The 17,798-nt window shown below is 40.5% G+C and overlaps 1 protein-coding gene across 2 annotated transcripts in view; it reads right to left on the reverse strand.

Moving 5' to 3' along the window:
* numbl (NUMB like endocytic adaptor protein) overlaps nt 1-17,659 on the reverse strand; it is a 66,009-nt gene extending 48,350 nt beyond the window's left edge. Inside the window, exon 1 of one of the 2 annotated variants that reach the window (XM_081614380.1) lies at nt 17,163-17,659. The gene's annotated coding sequence lies outside the window, so the exon portion shown is untranslated. The remainder of the gene's footprint in view (nt 1-17,162) is intronic. The other variant, XM_008426104.3, reaches the window with a different exon arrangement.
* Nucleotides 17,660-17,798: the final 139 nt, after the last annotated feature.

The following is a 17,798-nucleotide window of genomic DNA, read 5'->3' on the forward strand; positions in this document are numbered from 1 at the left end:
TGCATTTAGTGGGATGTTGATAAAAGGACGAGGCTTTTAGAGTTCCTGGAGGCATTTTCAGAGCATCTGCATTAAACTTGCTCTCTGTTACTAACGCAAAGCCAATATAATCTATTTCCTTCTGCTGGAAGGGTTAACACAGTTAATATTAGATGGGGACAGATTGCATTAGATAACACAGACCCAGATAGAGGCTAAAAAGAGAATCACAAACAGGAAGATTTATGACTTACGGATGCACAGATGGCAATGAGGTGAGTGCTGCGTCTCACAGCTTCAGGATGCTTTGTGTTCAGATGGCCTACGTTGTGCCACTGATTCGTCTTTATTTATAATCAGCTTTTGTCTACTGACATTACAGTACTTTAAAACTCAATAAAATTGGAATCTGAAGGCTCTGATGTCATCCTCACTGAGTTTACCTTCTGCCTTGAGATGATTTGCTTTTCCCTATTTCTGTCTTCTCATTATTATTTTAGCTTCAACGCTGTCTAAATATTTATAACCCCTTGATCCTTTTATAGATTTTGTCACGTTACAAATTTCAATGTGTTTCAGTCTGAAAAAGTGGCTGAAAAAGTGGGTATTCGTTGTATGCAATGCATAGCGGCGCTGAACTAGAGGGGACGCAGTAATGCCAGAATTAATAATAAAATAATAAAGATTTTGTGGCATTCTCATTTAGTGACGTAATTGTATTAGTTGTGCTACCACCGCCACGCCACTAGAGGCAGTAGCAGGCCCGGAAAGGAGCAACTCAGGAGCAGATTTATAAGTACACAGAAAGCTATGGAATTTGTTAAAAACTGTGACCTGCGCTGAAGTAAGTAAAAGAGAGAAGTTCAAATACATGCTGAGAGTGAAACTCCTTAAAGATGGAGCTATATCATAGATTTCAAAAGAAAATAAAAACGAGAGACCGCGGATAATATAGGATATAGCGCCCCCCTTCAATTCCGGAGTGCAATGTGAAAGGAAATCTTCTGGGCCTCACCTTGACTATCAGACAACAATACTGGACAGGACAGATAAAAAAAACACACACACACACAAAAAGAACATCAATTTTCAAGTCTTGCCAAGGAATCTCTGCAGTGAGCCTCGATGTAGCCAAACTCCGTCAAGTGGCATTGTTTTTATGTCGTATTAGCTTCGTTGTGTTGATGCTTTTTGACTGCTTCACCCCACGTGCTTCAATTTTCCGCCGCAACACGCAAGCTTCCGCATTCACTCAGTGCGTTATAGTTCCACACGACATCGCTTAGGATTTGTTGCTGCACAGGCAGGCTGCGAAATGAGAAGCAGGTGATCGGTTTGTGTGATCGTCAACAAGAGACCGTGATCGGCGATCACCGATCATACACTTTTTCACGGAAATCGGCCGATTATGATCGGTGGCCGATCGATCGGTACACCTCTAGTTTTCATTGTTTTCATAATAGGAGTTATGATCACTTCATTGTTAACTTTGTTTTACAGAACTTCAGCAATTTGGATAACAGTAAATACATTTTGAATGGAGGCAAAAGCCAACACAATAGGACTCCATCCATTTCCAATCTCAGTACCCGGTGACAATGATGCCTCTGTGGGGGGTTTTTCTCTTTTTTTTGTTTTTTGTAGGTGGAGCATATCAGAAAACCAGGCTTGTGCACAGCAGAAATTGTATCGAATCCTAGTTTTTGAAAGAAATAAGCACCAAGCCCTGCAGAGTGCTCTATAATAGGGTTGTGAAAGAGTATACATAATGCATGCTAGGCTCTTTTTTTTTCTCACTGGGCCTCTGAACATCTGTTTTCGCGAAACATGGGTGCGCGCACATCTTCATCACACAGCTACATAATTTAAAAAAGGTAACATGGGGATACGGCAGGAGGACACAGCGTGGCTGAGGAGCTATTGTGGGGCACAGCTATGCAGACAGCATGCATAAGCAGCCCTGCACTTCACAGGCAGGCGAGGTGCATGCAGCTGCTCTGTGGGCCGGAGATCTGTCCATCAAAAGCAGTCTCCAGGGAACAGGATGGGCAAGGAAATAGAAAGCCACATCTCAAGTTGTTTTTCCTACCAGTGCTCACTACCAGCCGTCATTCAAGAGAGATGCACAATGCAGGCTGTGCACCTTGCAGCAGAGTCTACATTCACAGAATGAAAGCTACTACAGCCTGCATCCGCTCTGTGCGTGGAGAGCGCAAGAGCGTAAAAGCAGAAAGAGAGAGGAAAAAAAAAACACTTCAAAGCTGCAGCTGCGTAAAGGGGTTAAAAAGGTGCTGAGATTTTCCACTATTTCTCAGGAATTTATGGCCTGAGCCAATAACGCACTCCCCGTGTGGACCGCAGTGAGCATCTCAGGATGGAGGGTATGAAAACACAGTCACACAGACCAGAGTTGAGAGGATGCACTGTCTCGGCCCGCTCTCAAGCAGCCATCTGGAGAAGTGGACGGTCCAGAAACAACCCAGTCGGGCTGTCGTTCCGCCCTGCAGCCATTTAGATCGGTTCTCTCCTAAACACCACTAATGGCCACAGCAAGCTTCCAGTCTTCCTCTCTCAACATGCAGGCGGCACAACCTAGAAGGCTGGTATTAACCAATGGATGCTATCGTAAAGAGAATAGATAAGTGGCCAACTCCAGCTGGAATAATGCAGACAGGAAGGCCCTGCAGAGAGTAGTGAGCGGAGCTTTTTGCCAAAACAATGTCACTTCCTGGCTCGAATTGCTCCACTGATGTCAAGACTGAGCATTTTATACCATTGTGGACAAGTTATATCTCATCCATTTGGGTTTATTAAACAATTTGTTCCACTGTTACAGCTCACTGTAAAGATCGCATTGTGGTAACCTAGAGTAAAACACAGTGCGGTATTTACACAATAATTTTAAACAAACCTATATAGATCTGAATATTATATCTATTTAACACAAAAACTCAAACTGTTTCTTACTGCTACTAAAAGATTTGTGACCAGATGGTAATTACACTTATAATATTTGTGGTTAATTTGCTTTTGATGACACAAAACATGCTTGTAAAACCTGGTAATGGATTTCCACTGCTTATTCTATCTTTGTATTACCGTATTTTCCGCACTATAAAACGCACCTAAAAACCTTCAATTTCCTCAAAAGCCGACAGTGCGCCTTATAATCCGGTGCGCCTTATATATGGACCAATATTGAGCCACAACAGGTCTAGCAACTACAGTAAGCAGCCACCGACTTCATTTTCGCCCGTAGAAGAAGCGCGCGGTGCATGCTGGGATAGTTGTCAGAACGCTGGTTTGTTAATAAAGTTTGACTGACTGGGGGTGGTGGAGGGGGAGAGACAGAGACTGCGGCATAGACATAATATAAGGAATATAATCAATATAGACATAATATAACTCTTATATTATGTCTATGGACTGCGGCGGCAGCGTGTCGGTTGGTCTGTGTTACCCAGAAAGCAGTTGGGCACAATATCGCAACACCAACACCGTGAGTGAAACAATGACTGGGGCAGCCTACTATATAAAGTACTTAGGGACCACTTGTTTATTATTACACATCCACATTTGTAGAGTAGGGAACAAATCGCCTCCTGTTCAATATGGGACGGGTGGCAACCGTAACCGTAGCGTCCATTCTATGCGCCTTATAATCCGGTATAATACAGTACATAGCGGAGCCCCAGTTATTTGCGGGTCAGTATTTGCAGATTTTTCTGTGGAACGTAACTCCAAATTATCCTTGGAAAATTTACCTATGCAGATTTGGTTTTTTTTTGTAAAGCATATCTGAAATATGTTGCACTGAAACATCTAGGTGAAGTGCTATTTGACACGCTACTGGCTGGCATTTGCAAAGTAGCCAATCCAGAAGCGTCACTCCTTTTTCTTTGCACTGATTGGTTTTTCTGCCAAGACTGGAGATTATTAGCTTCTGCAGTAGTGCTAAAAAAGTTTCCACTGTGTGTATTAATGCATATTAGGCATTTGTACTAATAAAATAGCGAATTGTGAGCATTTTCATACAGGTGAAATATTTTCAGACTTTATCTACGTAACTCCACGTAACTCTACGTAACTTGTGAGTCCACAGTAATCTCTTTTGCTTTTTTACAGAGAGAACCTCTTATCACTCCACTATGTCTCTGGCACCTGATTAAAGGGATTTTAAATGACAGGGATGGAAGGAAGGCCGTAACTTTTTGTTACCGTTTATTAAACAGTAAATTAACAATTTCAATGCACTAAATGCTCACTTGTTCCAAAACATTTAGTCACACAGGGTGACGAATACGGGAAGAAAACAAGAACTAACCGAAGTGTTCCCATCACATTACATCACTTCCATGCCTGCAGCGGGTTCTGTTCGCATTACAACAATATTTCTTTGGGATCCCAGGCTGGAGCGGATGCAGCCCATGGGAAATAGTACTAAATATTGATTTTATTTTTAAGGCTTTTTGGGGGGCGAGAGCTCAGAGCCTAAAACAATAAAATATGACAGGATTAAACTCTAACAAGACAAAGTAATGTCATGCTTGTACATTTCATTTAGATGATTGTATCAGAGGAATCCTGATGTGTGAGAGATAGAGGTCCACTTTTGATAAACGATGAGCAGCATCAGCATATATGTCTAATCTGCCTTTGTAAATGGGATTTTTTGGGAGAAAAACTTCTTGAAGAAAACTTAGAGGGAGGGTTTATGAAGAATAACTGAGATTACTTCCAGTGGTATTTGCCTCTTTTTGCTGCTTTTTTTTTCAGCAGCGTAAGAAGTTTTACACAGCTAAACCCTAGCAGACTGTGGAATTTCTGTTGCATAACTATTTATATTTCCTGTCCTGTTCAGTTACCATAAAAGAGTTTGACGAGAAAATCATGACTCCTCATGTCTCTCTGTTGAGTGATATAAAATATCACCTTCCCTTAATTGTCTTGGCAAGCAGTTTGTCCGGGCGTGAATTCATAAAGCATCTTGTAAATGTATGAGTAAACCTTCAAAGTGCCTTAAAGGACATTTGTGTGTCTATATAATTTTTATTCAATTCATAAAACAGAATATTTGTTTGTGAAAAAAGCAATTGCGGCACTATTAAAGAAATGAAGACACCAAACATCAGAAAGGTCTTCAAACTATACCTACTTGCAACCGTAAAACAAGGCTGGAGATAAATATATTCAAAACTTTCAAATATTTACTTGAGTACATGTTGTTTTTTTTCACCAAATAAGGTTTTTTTTTGTTGCTCTAGAAAGATAAAATAATTTGTGCACTGGAGCAAATATTTTTTGTCCAAAAAAGGCAGCGTGTTTGTGCAGAAAAAACACAGATTTAATTGTCTGTTTTTTCATGTGAAGCCTCCAGGATGCAGCAAATTCCAAATATGACGACTTGTAAAATCAGAGTTTATACAGAAAATACAGTACAGGTATCAACCTAGTTTCAGATCACAATTTTAAAAGTTGTGATTTCAAACCTCTTTTGCTAAGATTTTCTTGTGCCTTCTTCATGTGATTACATATGAGAGACTGCAGTGCTCCTTCTCACCTAAGTGCTGCTGCACACTGCCGATCAGCTGGCTGAACGTCTACAACAGTTTTCCCTTGATCACAAGAAAGACAAATTCAGCTGTTTAGAATTATTTTCTGGGACGAAAACAGAGATTGTCACGCTGTGGAAAATTTGCATAAAATGGCTATAAAATAATAATTGGCGACCTATGGGGCATCTCTGATAAAGGCTTATTGGAGGAGTCCGTTAAATTGATCGATTTTTTAACTTATTTAAAGGAAAATAATTTGATAATTTTTATTAACCTCTTTTAGAAGCAAGTCATTTTCATCTATAACTTTCTTCCCAACAACTTCACCTTCTCAGTAGCGGTAATGCAATGGTAATAAATGGATGTTTTGCAATTTCACTCTTTAGTAATGTGAATAGCAGCCTTCACATTGCAAAGTCATTGCACATTTTTGATTATGTCTGCATAGTATTTAACCTGGTTCTGTCACTCCTTTGTCTCTGTCTGCTCTCAGCTTTCTAGTCCATTCTTCCCAGGACTCCTGAGTGCCTAACATAATACATTAGAGGCTGTTAGGACCATAAAGGCCTGGCTTTAACTGCTGGCTGATTTACTGGCATTCTGGGTGGCAAACTTGCCACAGTGAATGCCTGAATTCCTACCGGACTTTTTGGGCTTACCAGGAGGACTGACTACTCATCTTCCTACAGTGCAGTCAGACAAAGGCCCGTCTGTTCCTCTGGGAGCCAGCAGGGACCGAGACCACCACTTCCTCTGACTATAGAAGGCAGAGGGAATGTAGGGGATGTGAGTTGTGGGAATGAGAACGAGTAAAAATCCAAAGGAAGACAGATCGAAGGCAGAAAAGAAGACGCGACAATAGGGAGCTGTATGACGGAGGAAAAATATGAGAGGATTTGGAGCAGATTTAGAGAAAGATCTCTGTTCCCTGACAACGAGCAGAGTTGAGACATTAACAGTGTTCTTCTCAGCTTCCTTTTAAAAGTTGAAATAGTCCACTCTAGATGCTAACGCTGTCAACAAGCTCCATCTCCTGCAAGCTTATTGCTTTTATTCTCTTGGGCATTTTACCGCAACTCGCCTGCGAAACGAGACACCTCTTCCTCCTCCATCTTGCCCTCCTTTCATCCCTCTGTTCATCTCACCAGCGCTTACAATGGCTCCTCACCTCTTTCCTCTTGGCCTGCAGCCTCATCCATCTGCTCCTGTAAATAGCTGCTGTCATGTGAAAAGCAGTGTGCAAGACTTAGATTCTCCAGGCCTCATTTTCCAGATCGCCGTCTTCCTTTGTTTTAATGCAAAGGAGGAACCTACAGAGAGCTTCACTACTGACAGCCCATTCTTGCACACATACATATGTATATATATTTCAAATTAGAAATACTGTATATTAATAAAAAAATTATTTTCCTTTTTTTAAATAAGGAAATAAACTTCCTTATTTTAGGCTTTTTTTGCCTAGAATTCAATAATGTAGTATTTTTGCCTAGAATTCAATAATGTCGTATTCCTTTTGTAACATTTGATCATACAAATACTTCTAACTTTAACGTGAAAAGTTCAGTGTAGCAAAACATGCTTAATAGCAGATTTTTTTGTACAGAATTTGGTGAACTAGGTGAAGCTAAATTGCTACGTTTGAGTCAGTCTACTCCAGTTAACAATTAACTGATTGCTTTATTAATTGACGATTATTTAAAGCATTGATACATAACGATTAATCCGAGTTGTAATCCTTTTCTCTACAAACAAAAGAAGATGAATTCTTGTGAACCCAACAATCATGTACCATCCCATCTCATGAGTTGGAAGTATTATCACATTCTTGGCCTGAATTTACTACAATAATTTTCACCCTTAGCATCATCAATCATGCATGTAAAGATTTGCATGAATTTCATCCCATATGACAAAATAAAACATTTTGTCATCATAAAACCAGATTTTTTCCACAAGTAATTTCGTCCTCGAGGCATTTTCAAACTTTCATCTGTCTTACATGTATTATAAGGATCCTGTTCTTCTTAGTCTTGTATTGTTCATGACAGAGATGGTAACGTCTGAGGTTGTTGGTCACATCTGCTGTGCAGATGGGCTCCATATATAAAGATATATAAAAACATAAAAGGAGAGAAGAATGTGGGAATGTGAAGCCGCTGTAAGGAAAGATCCGCCAATATTAAATGAAAGGAACAGTTTTAAAAAGTAAAATGTGATTTTAAGGTGAAAAAAAGGCAACAGGGAAAACGGAGGGGGCAGCCACAGAGCAGGAGGTGAACTGATGTGGGCAGAGATGGAGAAAGAGATGAAGGTAGAGGAGTCATGTGGAGTCAGATGCTGCTAATCAGCTGTGCTGCTGTCAGAGCTCCTCTCTATAGCAACCGTGACTCATGGCACCAGCGAGCAGTTTCATAAACGGAAAGTAGCTCTGGCACATTTCTTAAGGGATAGCTCTATGCTGTGGAGGCAAAATGAGAAACAAACTGGATCACACATGAGCTGTGGTGAACTCAAAATGTTCGTGATAGCACATGCTGTCGGATGATATGTTATTAGATCAGAAATTGCAGGACTTCTTAGTTTTGACACATTAATCAGATTTTTAATGGCTTTCCCTGCCGATCTCTGGTCAGGGTAGGTAGGTTAATCTATAAGCAGACAGCCAAGTTTGATTCACATTTCTTTCACATAATTGTCAATTATATAGCTGTTATTTTAATCTCACAATTTAGTTTAAAAAATCCATTCTCTTGAAGTTTCAAATATTTAATTGTTATTAATTTTTTTCCTCTAAGAATCAAAGTAGAATAAAAGCCATTAAGCAGAAATATATTATTAAAGAACCTCTGTTGTTAAAGTGTTGAGGTCTGATTCTCAGACTGGCCAGTTAGTTTTATACTGGAGCAGATGCAAAAACCCAGACTCCTCCATCATCCGGCACTGACCTGCACAACGTAAAGTAAATATCCGATCAATCTGAGACCAAGAGGACAAATGTAGCTCCGATAAGTGGGAGTAATAGCCAGGGCTGAGTCCATTAGATGTTTTATATTCCAGCATTAATAACCTAAAATCAATCACAAAATGCTTACAGACTCGTATCACATGTTAGATAAACTTTCTGTACTGAAAGTCAGTTGTAATCGTCTGGCACTTTTACGGGAAGTGTTTAATCAAAATGATGAATTAATATAATCCCTGGACTCACACAAATATGTCAGGCTGTATACATTTTTCAATATTTCCATCCATAGTTGTCAGTTTCATAATTTTGTCAGTTTTTTTTGTTTTTTTTAAACTGAATCTTACGACATTACTGGACGGTCACAGTTGCAATATTTACTGTGACTCATTCTTTTCATCAAGGTTGAACTTTTGCACTCTCACGAAATGCAGACACTCACAGAAACCTCTTTTTTCCCTTACGTGTCCTCCATCAGATGAATCAGCTGATGTCGCGCCACCATATGAGACAGGCTTTCTGTACGAGCGTTACCGGATACGCCGAATACATGCACAGTGCCCTTCCCTCACACCACCAGGACACACACAACCTTCACCCTCTCTTTAGCTCCTCACACAGCTCAGTGAATTGTCCTCTCTGTGCAGTGGAAGATTTAGCTCGACTTCTGTCTGCTGCTAACAATATCTCCCTCTGAATCACTCTGATATTGAGCAATCATTGTATCAGACCTCGTTCTTTCTTCGGTAGCCTGAAAGAAAAACTCCCTAAGGCGCACAGACACACACACGCACATATACACACACAATAGTCTACATAGATTATAAAGTACTGAACTGCATATATGGGAAGTGAATCTTCTAGCGCAGCTACACACTTGTTCTTCTGATGTAAAATAGTCCAAACAGTCTTTTCAGGCTCGTTTTACTGTCTCTGTTGTAGAAACAGCCACCATCCTAAATATGTTTTTACCAAACTGGTAGGGTTTATAGAATAAGTGGTGGGACTCAAACACATTTTTCATCAAGTTAAGGATCTTAATCGCAATTAATCCCATTTCAATCGGAAATCACATAAAAACAAAATGAGCATTTCAGTTCAAAAACCGTTTTTGCTGCTCAATTATTGAATAAACAGATAAATGAGCTATACAACAAATTTATTTTGCATTGCATATGTTAATAGCAAAGTGCTATTATATGCATTCAGTTGTCAAATCTATACTTTAGAAATGTGGACTGTGGATGCAGACATTAGCGCTGGGGATGTCTGTGCTTGCAGCAACATGTTTTGCATTGAGATGCTATTTTAGGCTTGAATAGCTTCGATGACAGGCTAACTCCTTTTAGCACAACTTGCAAACAATACTAGTCTTTTGAAGCATCTCGTCTGATCATTTTTAAAGCAAAAATTAACCCCCAGTGGGCCAAGAGCAGCAGTTTTATCTTCCATTGCTGTTCATGGATGTCTCTTTTGGATCACCCACGCACAAAAACAGTATAAAGCTTGTCCAGTCTATTTTGCTCTGACTGAGGTTATTAGTTTGCCAATATCAAACTAATAACCTAATTATCCATCCATTGAATGGCTGCAATGTTTTTGCAACCATTCCCAAACTTTTGAAGTTTTGGAAGCATTTCTCTTTGTAGTCTTGTCTTTTTAAAGAGTAGCAAAGAAGGATGGATCACTGTCAGTTGTCACATTGTTTTTCACAACTTAGGAAAAAGGAAGTCCTGGAGTACTTATTAAAAGTCAGTTAAAATGCTAATGTAAAAAAGCCTTTTAGTTATTTTAATAGAAATAGTTAAAGGTGTCACTTGTTGTGTCAAACAGTGGGTTTGATAAAGACAATTATTTCCTTAAGTAGAAAATGTTAAATTGGTTTAATAACATCCCATTTATGTCAACCCCTTAATATTTTCCCTCTAAGACTATAGGGCCAGTTTAAACTGTTTGCACCCAGAGAGAAAATAGGTTCATGCTGAATAAGTAAGATAAAGAACTCAACATTGTCTGGGTTTCAGCTCTGCGCTGTCCGAGCTGTGCAGGTCATCAGCGGACAGAAAGTAAGCTGGAAGAGGCCTGCTCAGGAGCAGAAACAAAAAGCCTGTTAACTTGACCTCCCACCAAAAGAGATGGATGGAAAGTGTTCATTATTCCAAAGAGATCGAGGCCTTTTGCCAAAACACAGGAGAATGTGGCTCCGTGCCAATAAAAAGGCAGTCTGTTGTTCCGAGTCCCCGGCAGCAGATTCTCTGCAATATTCACTTCAAATATTTGATTCCGCGTAATAAAATTATTTCTTTTGCAGCGACATGCAGAGCGAGAAAAAAAAAAAAACCTAAGAGATTTGTGAGTCAGCATTTGATTTGTGTCTCGTTTTGCAGATGGAGGTGGTGAGGGAAACGCGGTGGACCCAGGTTGTTGAGAATGAACGATGAATTTAGTAAAGATGACAGAGATACAAAAGTCCAAAGTCCAGAATGAGCAAAGGATAAAAGCTGAAAACTGGTAGCAACTGATGACAAAATAACTGACAGCAGACAGGACAAGGCAACTAGACAAGGAACCAAAGAAGAACAAGGCACACAGCTGGGTTTAAATACACAGGGAGACAATCAGGGGAAACAAGGAACAGGTGTAACTAATCAAGGGGTAGACAGACTCCACAGAACACAGAAACCTAAATAAACACACAGAAAAAAAAACCAAATCCTTACATTCTGAGATTTGATGAGTTCACTAATATTGCCACCACACTACAAACTTACAAGTTAACCTGTGCAAGTCTCCATAGCAGCTGAGTTGTTTACGTCTCTACTGTTTAAAGAGGCATAATTGTTAGTAAGGGTGACATTTTGTAAGCCTATCATGAACACAGCTCTTCACACTATTGCCATTTCACCCCTTCCTGCCTTCTTTTTGCACATATAAGCAGGCAATCTTATAAGCATGTACAACAGGAAGACATCCATTGCTCCATAGGGGCAGTAATTACTTTCTTTTGCATTTTCCTTTTACCGGTACGAAGAGGTCCTCCATCATATGCTGCAGCTGTGTTTCCATTTTGTCAGTTAGACAGGCTACAACAGGTCATGATGAAATAAATAAATAAATCAATACACACAGAGAGCAGAAAAATGCAACCAATTTCCACTTTCCTTGTTATATCCAGTGAAGCAAAGAGAGAAACTGCTGATCGCCTGGGTAAAATGCATCGCAAATACACCCTCACACATCCAGCCCGCCCTGCTCCCTGCACACATGCACTCTCTGTCACACCAAGCCAACACAAATTGTTGCCTTCACACATGACTGTTCACCAGACAGGCATTCAAGTCCATCGCTTCAATCATTTTCCAGTCTGAAATGGGGGCCTTTAAGGCTTTATGTGCAGAAGTAAGACTCTAAACCAAAACAACGCATCGGTCTTCATACTGGGACCATACCAGTAATGTGGGCACTAATGGAAGTTTATGGGAGCAAAGAGTGGTTGCATTTAACTAGCCTGCAAAAATCAGATATCTCTACTCAGCACATACTGGAGGCACTCAGGCAGTAGACAGCAGAGTGTGTGAAAAAGTGTGTGAGTGTGTTTGACTGAGAGGGAGTTAGGATGGAGGACGGATCTAAAACCAAGAAAACATGCATCACCAGGGTCAGAAGTTCTGTGCAGAAAAGCGACAAAAAAGAGAGGCTCTGTTTGGTGGTTCACATGTTTCTGTCTTTCTGTTCATTTTTCCCTTCTTTTTCATGTTTCCTATTTTCTATGGTCCATTCTAGCTGGCATGTAATCATCAAAGTGTAGTAAACTTGAGTAAAAATACAAAATTTTCACTCTATTAAAGCAAAAATATGAAAGAAAAATATATGATTTGTTTTATTTGTTTTATTATAAACATATATTCCTTCTGGGAACAACTTTAATGCTGTTATTTATAAGATTTATTAATTGTTCACTTGGTTTTGTTATCTGGTGTTAGTAAGGCTATCTGCTCAGGTAAAGCCTGTTGTTTGCTAGTTAGCAGACATGCTGCTTGTAGCTTATGTGTTGGTACACTGACCGACCGGGAATATTTCAAAACAGCTGAATTTCTCTTTCTTGTCAGTGAGGGAAAGAAAGACTGAACTGGCACAACTGGAAGAGGCAGCGTAGCATATTCAAAAATTCTCTGCTGTACTTCCTCTGGCATCTTATTGACTTGATCTAAATCAATCCAAATACTATTGGAAATCAATACAGTGTTTTTTGTCGGCATACCTTGATATGGATAACCGATACCCATATCTATTCGTCTTCACCTCCGCACCTCCTCTTCCTCAACTCATCTTTTTCCAGCCAACTGAACATCTTTTATGGTATTTTCATCATCTGGTAACACTTTATTTGAAGGGGGGTGAATAAGACTGTCATGACACTTTCATAAACATGACATAATACCTGTCATGAACATGTCTTTGTTATGACAACTTGACATTAACCAAGAAATCATTACTGTTTAAACTTTACCTTTAATAACATAAAGTTACCTAATTTTTAAAGTGCAATCAGTAATACTTTTATAACAAATTTATATAAATAATGATTTCTTGGTTAATAATGTTGACATTGAATAATGTCAACTTTGTATTAAAAGTGTCATAATTTACCAAATGACGCTTTATGACAACAGTCATAAATATTCATGGAGGCTTATTCATGTTCATGACATGTGTTATGTCATGTTTATGACAGTGTCATGTCAGTCTTATTCACCCCCCTTCAAATAAAGTGTTACCCATCTTCTTAATAGTTTTAAAACTTCTCCACTGGCAGAATTGTGCGTCCAGCTTTAGGCTTTGAGCCTTCTTTTATTATGCTTTAACAACCTCACATCTGCTGGGTAATTCTCATTGGATTAGAAGACCAAACTACTTTTAATAACTCACTGAGTGCATTTAGTTAATTTATTTATTTCCGTTAACATGGCTGACACTTCTAGATTAAACATTATTTGTGCTTCTTGGGCTGCAAGATGGTGCAGTTTGTAGCACAAAAGTCCTGGGTTCAAATCCCAAACTGGGGTCTTTCTGCATGGAGATTTCATGTTCTACTCTTTGATGCGTGACTTCTCTCAAAGTCTAAAACTATTACTATTAGGTTAACTGGTTTCTCTAAATTGCCCTTAGATACCAGTGTGTATGCCTTAATGGTTGTGTGAATCTGTGATGACAGGCGGCCTGTCCAGGGTGACCGCTGGACAAAGGCACCAGCTCTCCTGCGACCCTTCAAGGACAAGCGGGTATGGAAAATGGACGGCTTATTATTATCAATATTTTCTAAGAAACTGAATTTTAGTGTTTCATTATAATTAAGCTATAATGTTCAAAATTACAAGACATAAAAGTTGGTAACTGTAGGAATCTTCTGTGTGTAATGAATTGTAATGAATCTTCTGTGTGTTGTTATAGAATTGACTTAAATTACCGAAATAAATTTCTGCTGAAATTCTAATTGACTGAGATGCGCCTTTAAAGATGAAGCCTGCACAGAGCCCAATGGCAACAACACGCTGTAAATCCTCGAAAACAAGATCAGTCACTGTGAAGCACTGCCATTATTTAGAAGAATAGCTCCGGGCCGACATGTCTTATAGTTTCTGTCATATTTTTTATGCCTGCAGTTCTTCACCTTCAAGTCTCCACAGTTCAAGCTTTAAAGAACCCAGTAGTTTCAAAAACATTGCAAACTAGTCATAAAGCAGTAAAGCACTGTCTGCAAACTGGGAGAGAACTTGACCTCCGGTTTATTATAAGACTCCAGAGGTCAGTGTTTGTAATCCACAGAAAAGCAGTATGGAGACGGTAGCAGCAGCCGGGGCTGGAAACGGAGCTGACTGTTTAGTAGACCCACCCTGCCCAACACCGAGGGGGTGGGGGGTGGGGGGGGGCACTCCCTTTCCACCAGACGGCTCCTTGATTGGCCAGCTGGATGACCTTTGATCCTCGTTGTATTGTGGTTTCAGCATAACCGACCCTCCCCCTTGTGTGTATGTGCGTGCGTGTGTGTGTGCAGTGAACGACAGTCAAGACCTAATGTAGCAATCAGAGCAGTGGTAGAAGGGAAATGGTCTGAGGGGAAATGGAGAGTGTGTAGAGCTGACTGTGTGCGTGCTCTCGTGTGTGTGTTTGTGTGTGTGAATGTGGGCGGTGTAATTATATTTTGCTTTTGATGACTGAGTTCCAGTAGTGATTACTTGCACAGCTGCTAATTTACGTCTCTCATCATCTACCTGCATCTCCTGGTCTCCAGCTGACCAGAAGATATAGACTCCGACTCTGGATCCCAAGTCTGATCGTCAGAAAACAAAGACAGTGTCTCCGTCACAATGTTGGCTCCACCAGAATCATGTAACCTGTGACTTTGGCTATGAGTTTACAAAAACAGTTAACCCTTTGAGGAGTAGAGACCAAGGTGATGGCAATGGAGAGACTCAATATGGCTGCAGTATGTTGAAACACCACATGGGAATGTATTCTCCTGCTGATAATGTCATACAGAGCAAAACTACGTTAAATATTGATATCAAATCTAAACACTGAGAAGCAGCTGGGTTCAACAGAGACAAATCATGTGATAATGAAGGTTTTAATCAAAAATAGTTACATAAAAATGAGCGTCACACATCCTCCAAATTTAGATCTGCGTCAGGCTTACATTTCATGACTTAATCTACCAGTGCTGAGTTTCACAAATCAGTGACAATGCACACTGGGGAGCTTTCCTTCTTCCCTGAACTTATTTTCTACCCGAGTTTTTCAGATCTGCAGGATGTTACGATGAAATATCTCGATAGAATGCTGCAAGACATGTCATTGACTGGTGTTTGTGAAGCAGCTCTTAGTAACCACTGAGAAAACTAAATGGAAATTCAGTTGCTCAATACATGGGTACAGAATGGCTTGTTTAAATGTAAGAAATGACTACAAGTACAGCAGTGCAAACTGGGAAAAGAGCTGCGGTAAGACTAGAACAAACACTAAGGTGTTAGATCCTACTGTGGAAAACAACATCTTGTCTTCCCTCCATTCACACCCTTGAATGAACACAAGCGTAGACTCCTATCAAGCACTGCATGATACTGTACAGCAGGTGAATCCTACCCAAACATTTCACCAACTCCAACTTCTTTCAGTCCAATAAATCTGAGATTTTCCAGATATGTTCAGTTATGGTTGCATGTGAGAAATCAACTGCAGCCAGTTACAAACTCCTCTTCTGGAAAAAGCAACACCTCCCTTGTAATGAATGGAAATGAGTTAAACAAGTCAAGTATCTTTTTCAATCTGCCCAGAGCATAGTCATATCAAACAGCCCAGAGCATAGTCATATCATGTCTTTAGTTGTGGGTGTTTTTCTTGGAACCGCTCCAGAGAAATGTCAGTAGTGATAGTTTGCCTTTGGGCAGCTGTTGAGAAAATATAGGTACACTACCCAGACATTCAAGTACTCAGATCTAAAAAGAAAAAAAATGGACGCAAACAAGAACTTGATCTCACTTAAGACTGAGCTTATCCTCCTGCCAAAAGCTTTCTTTCACTCAGAGCTCGAGAACAAACTCCAAGCACATGTCGAACTTTCTGTCTTCCATCCCGACATGAGGCTAGAGATAAACTAAAAACCTTCCGTCTAATTCAAGTAGTCAAACCCTGAGAGGCTGGGACCCCTTCTCGGTTAATACACCTCATGTGACTCTGACCTCTCTCTGAGCCGCTTGGTCAGAAGAACAGACCCCCCCTCCCGTTAGCGGCATGACTAGCTGTCTGAGGAATGCCTTGTCATGGAACAGATGGAGACCCTCAGACAATGGAGCCGCATGCGTTTACAAGGCCCTGTATAGCAAGGCATGTGCCAATTGTCTAAGCGTGTGCATGTCTATGTGTGTGTGCATTCTTAAAGCATACCCCCCCACCCCCCAATTCAGGAAATCACACTGGAGGTGGGTTCCAGCCACATCAGAAAATCAGCACTCAATGGGATTCACTTAGGCCCCAAAACATCACGATGTTTAAGGAGGAATCATGGAGGCAGCTATAGCTTGCTGATGATGTTTCAATCCCAAAGTGCCTCCTTGCATTTACTAGAAAAGAAAGCCACACACACTTTACAGCTAAATCGATATTTAATTAATGATGTCATCCTCGCGACAATAATGACGCAATAAAACCCAGTATCACGGCAGGACTGCTGGAGCAGGGTTCAATTAATAAAGCCGTGTGTTTCTATATCAGCGCTGTAAAGTTGCAGCGTTTGACGGTCCATCCTCTTTGCAGGCTGCTGCTGCTGCTGCTGTAGGATTCCCAAAGCCTGCCGGTAGCTGTGTGTAAGGGCAGATCTGAGTCTCTTCAGGAAGCGGGTCTGCTCCCTGACTGTGAATCAGGGCTGTATACGATTGTAGCAGAGACTGAAGCGGCCGCATTTCATTCATTTTACACTATATGAGCCATATGGAGAGATGCGAATCGCGTTGCAGCACAGTCTGAAATGCATAATGACCTCTACACTCGATAATTCAACAACACCCTGCTAGAAATCTTGTTTGCGTCGTTATTTCTTGAAAGACATCGGCGAGTTTTAACAGTGGAAATATCAGGGGTGAGTGCCAGACTGAATCCCATGAACTCACCCAAGAGATCGGCGGATGATCGGCTCCCCTCTGCTCCTCCTCTGAGTAAATCCAGGACCCCGGACGGTAAAATACTAATTCAATCGAGGAATCTGGGATACGGAATTTCGCGAAATCGTTTTCCTCCACACTAGGAAAGCGACGTGTGGAAGCGACGGGAAGCCGCAAACCGACCTGATCGATGCAAGCACTCCTTAGAATAATAATAATAATAGTAATGTTTCTTGGGTTTTTGGGGTTTTTTTTTTTTTTAAAAAAAGGGTTCGAATCAGAGATTCTCTCCAACTCATGCAACCAAAGCGAAATTATTAGAAGAAATAAACCAGAATGTGTGTTTCCGGAGGGTATTCTTTGGGAATTTGGTGCGGCTGTAGTAATCTCGGATGCTTTGGTTGTTGACTGTGCACTTACTGGGCCGCTTCCCCCGGCTCCACCCGCTAACCCAACCTTCCCAGTGCGCCCATTGGCACAGGCAACCGGACATGCAAATCCAAGCTTCCCATTGATGTTTTCCAAAAAAAAAAAAAAAAAAATTGAAGAAAAAAAAAGAAAGAAAGAAGGGGAATGGGTTCGCTTTCAGCTTCTCTACTGCGCCATCGTGTGGCGTAATACGTCTTACTGCAGGGAAGTTCACCT

Source organism: Poecilia reticulata, chromosome 13 (genome assembly GCF_904066995.2).
Source record: "Poecilia reticulata chromosome 13, P_reticulata-male-v2, whole genome shotgun sequence".
Taxonomy (NCBI): domain Eukaryota; kingdom Metazoa; phylum Chordata; class Actinopteri; order Cyprinodontiformes; family Poeciliidae; genus Poecilia; species Poecilia reticulata.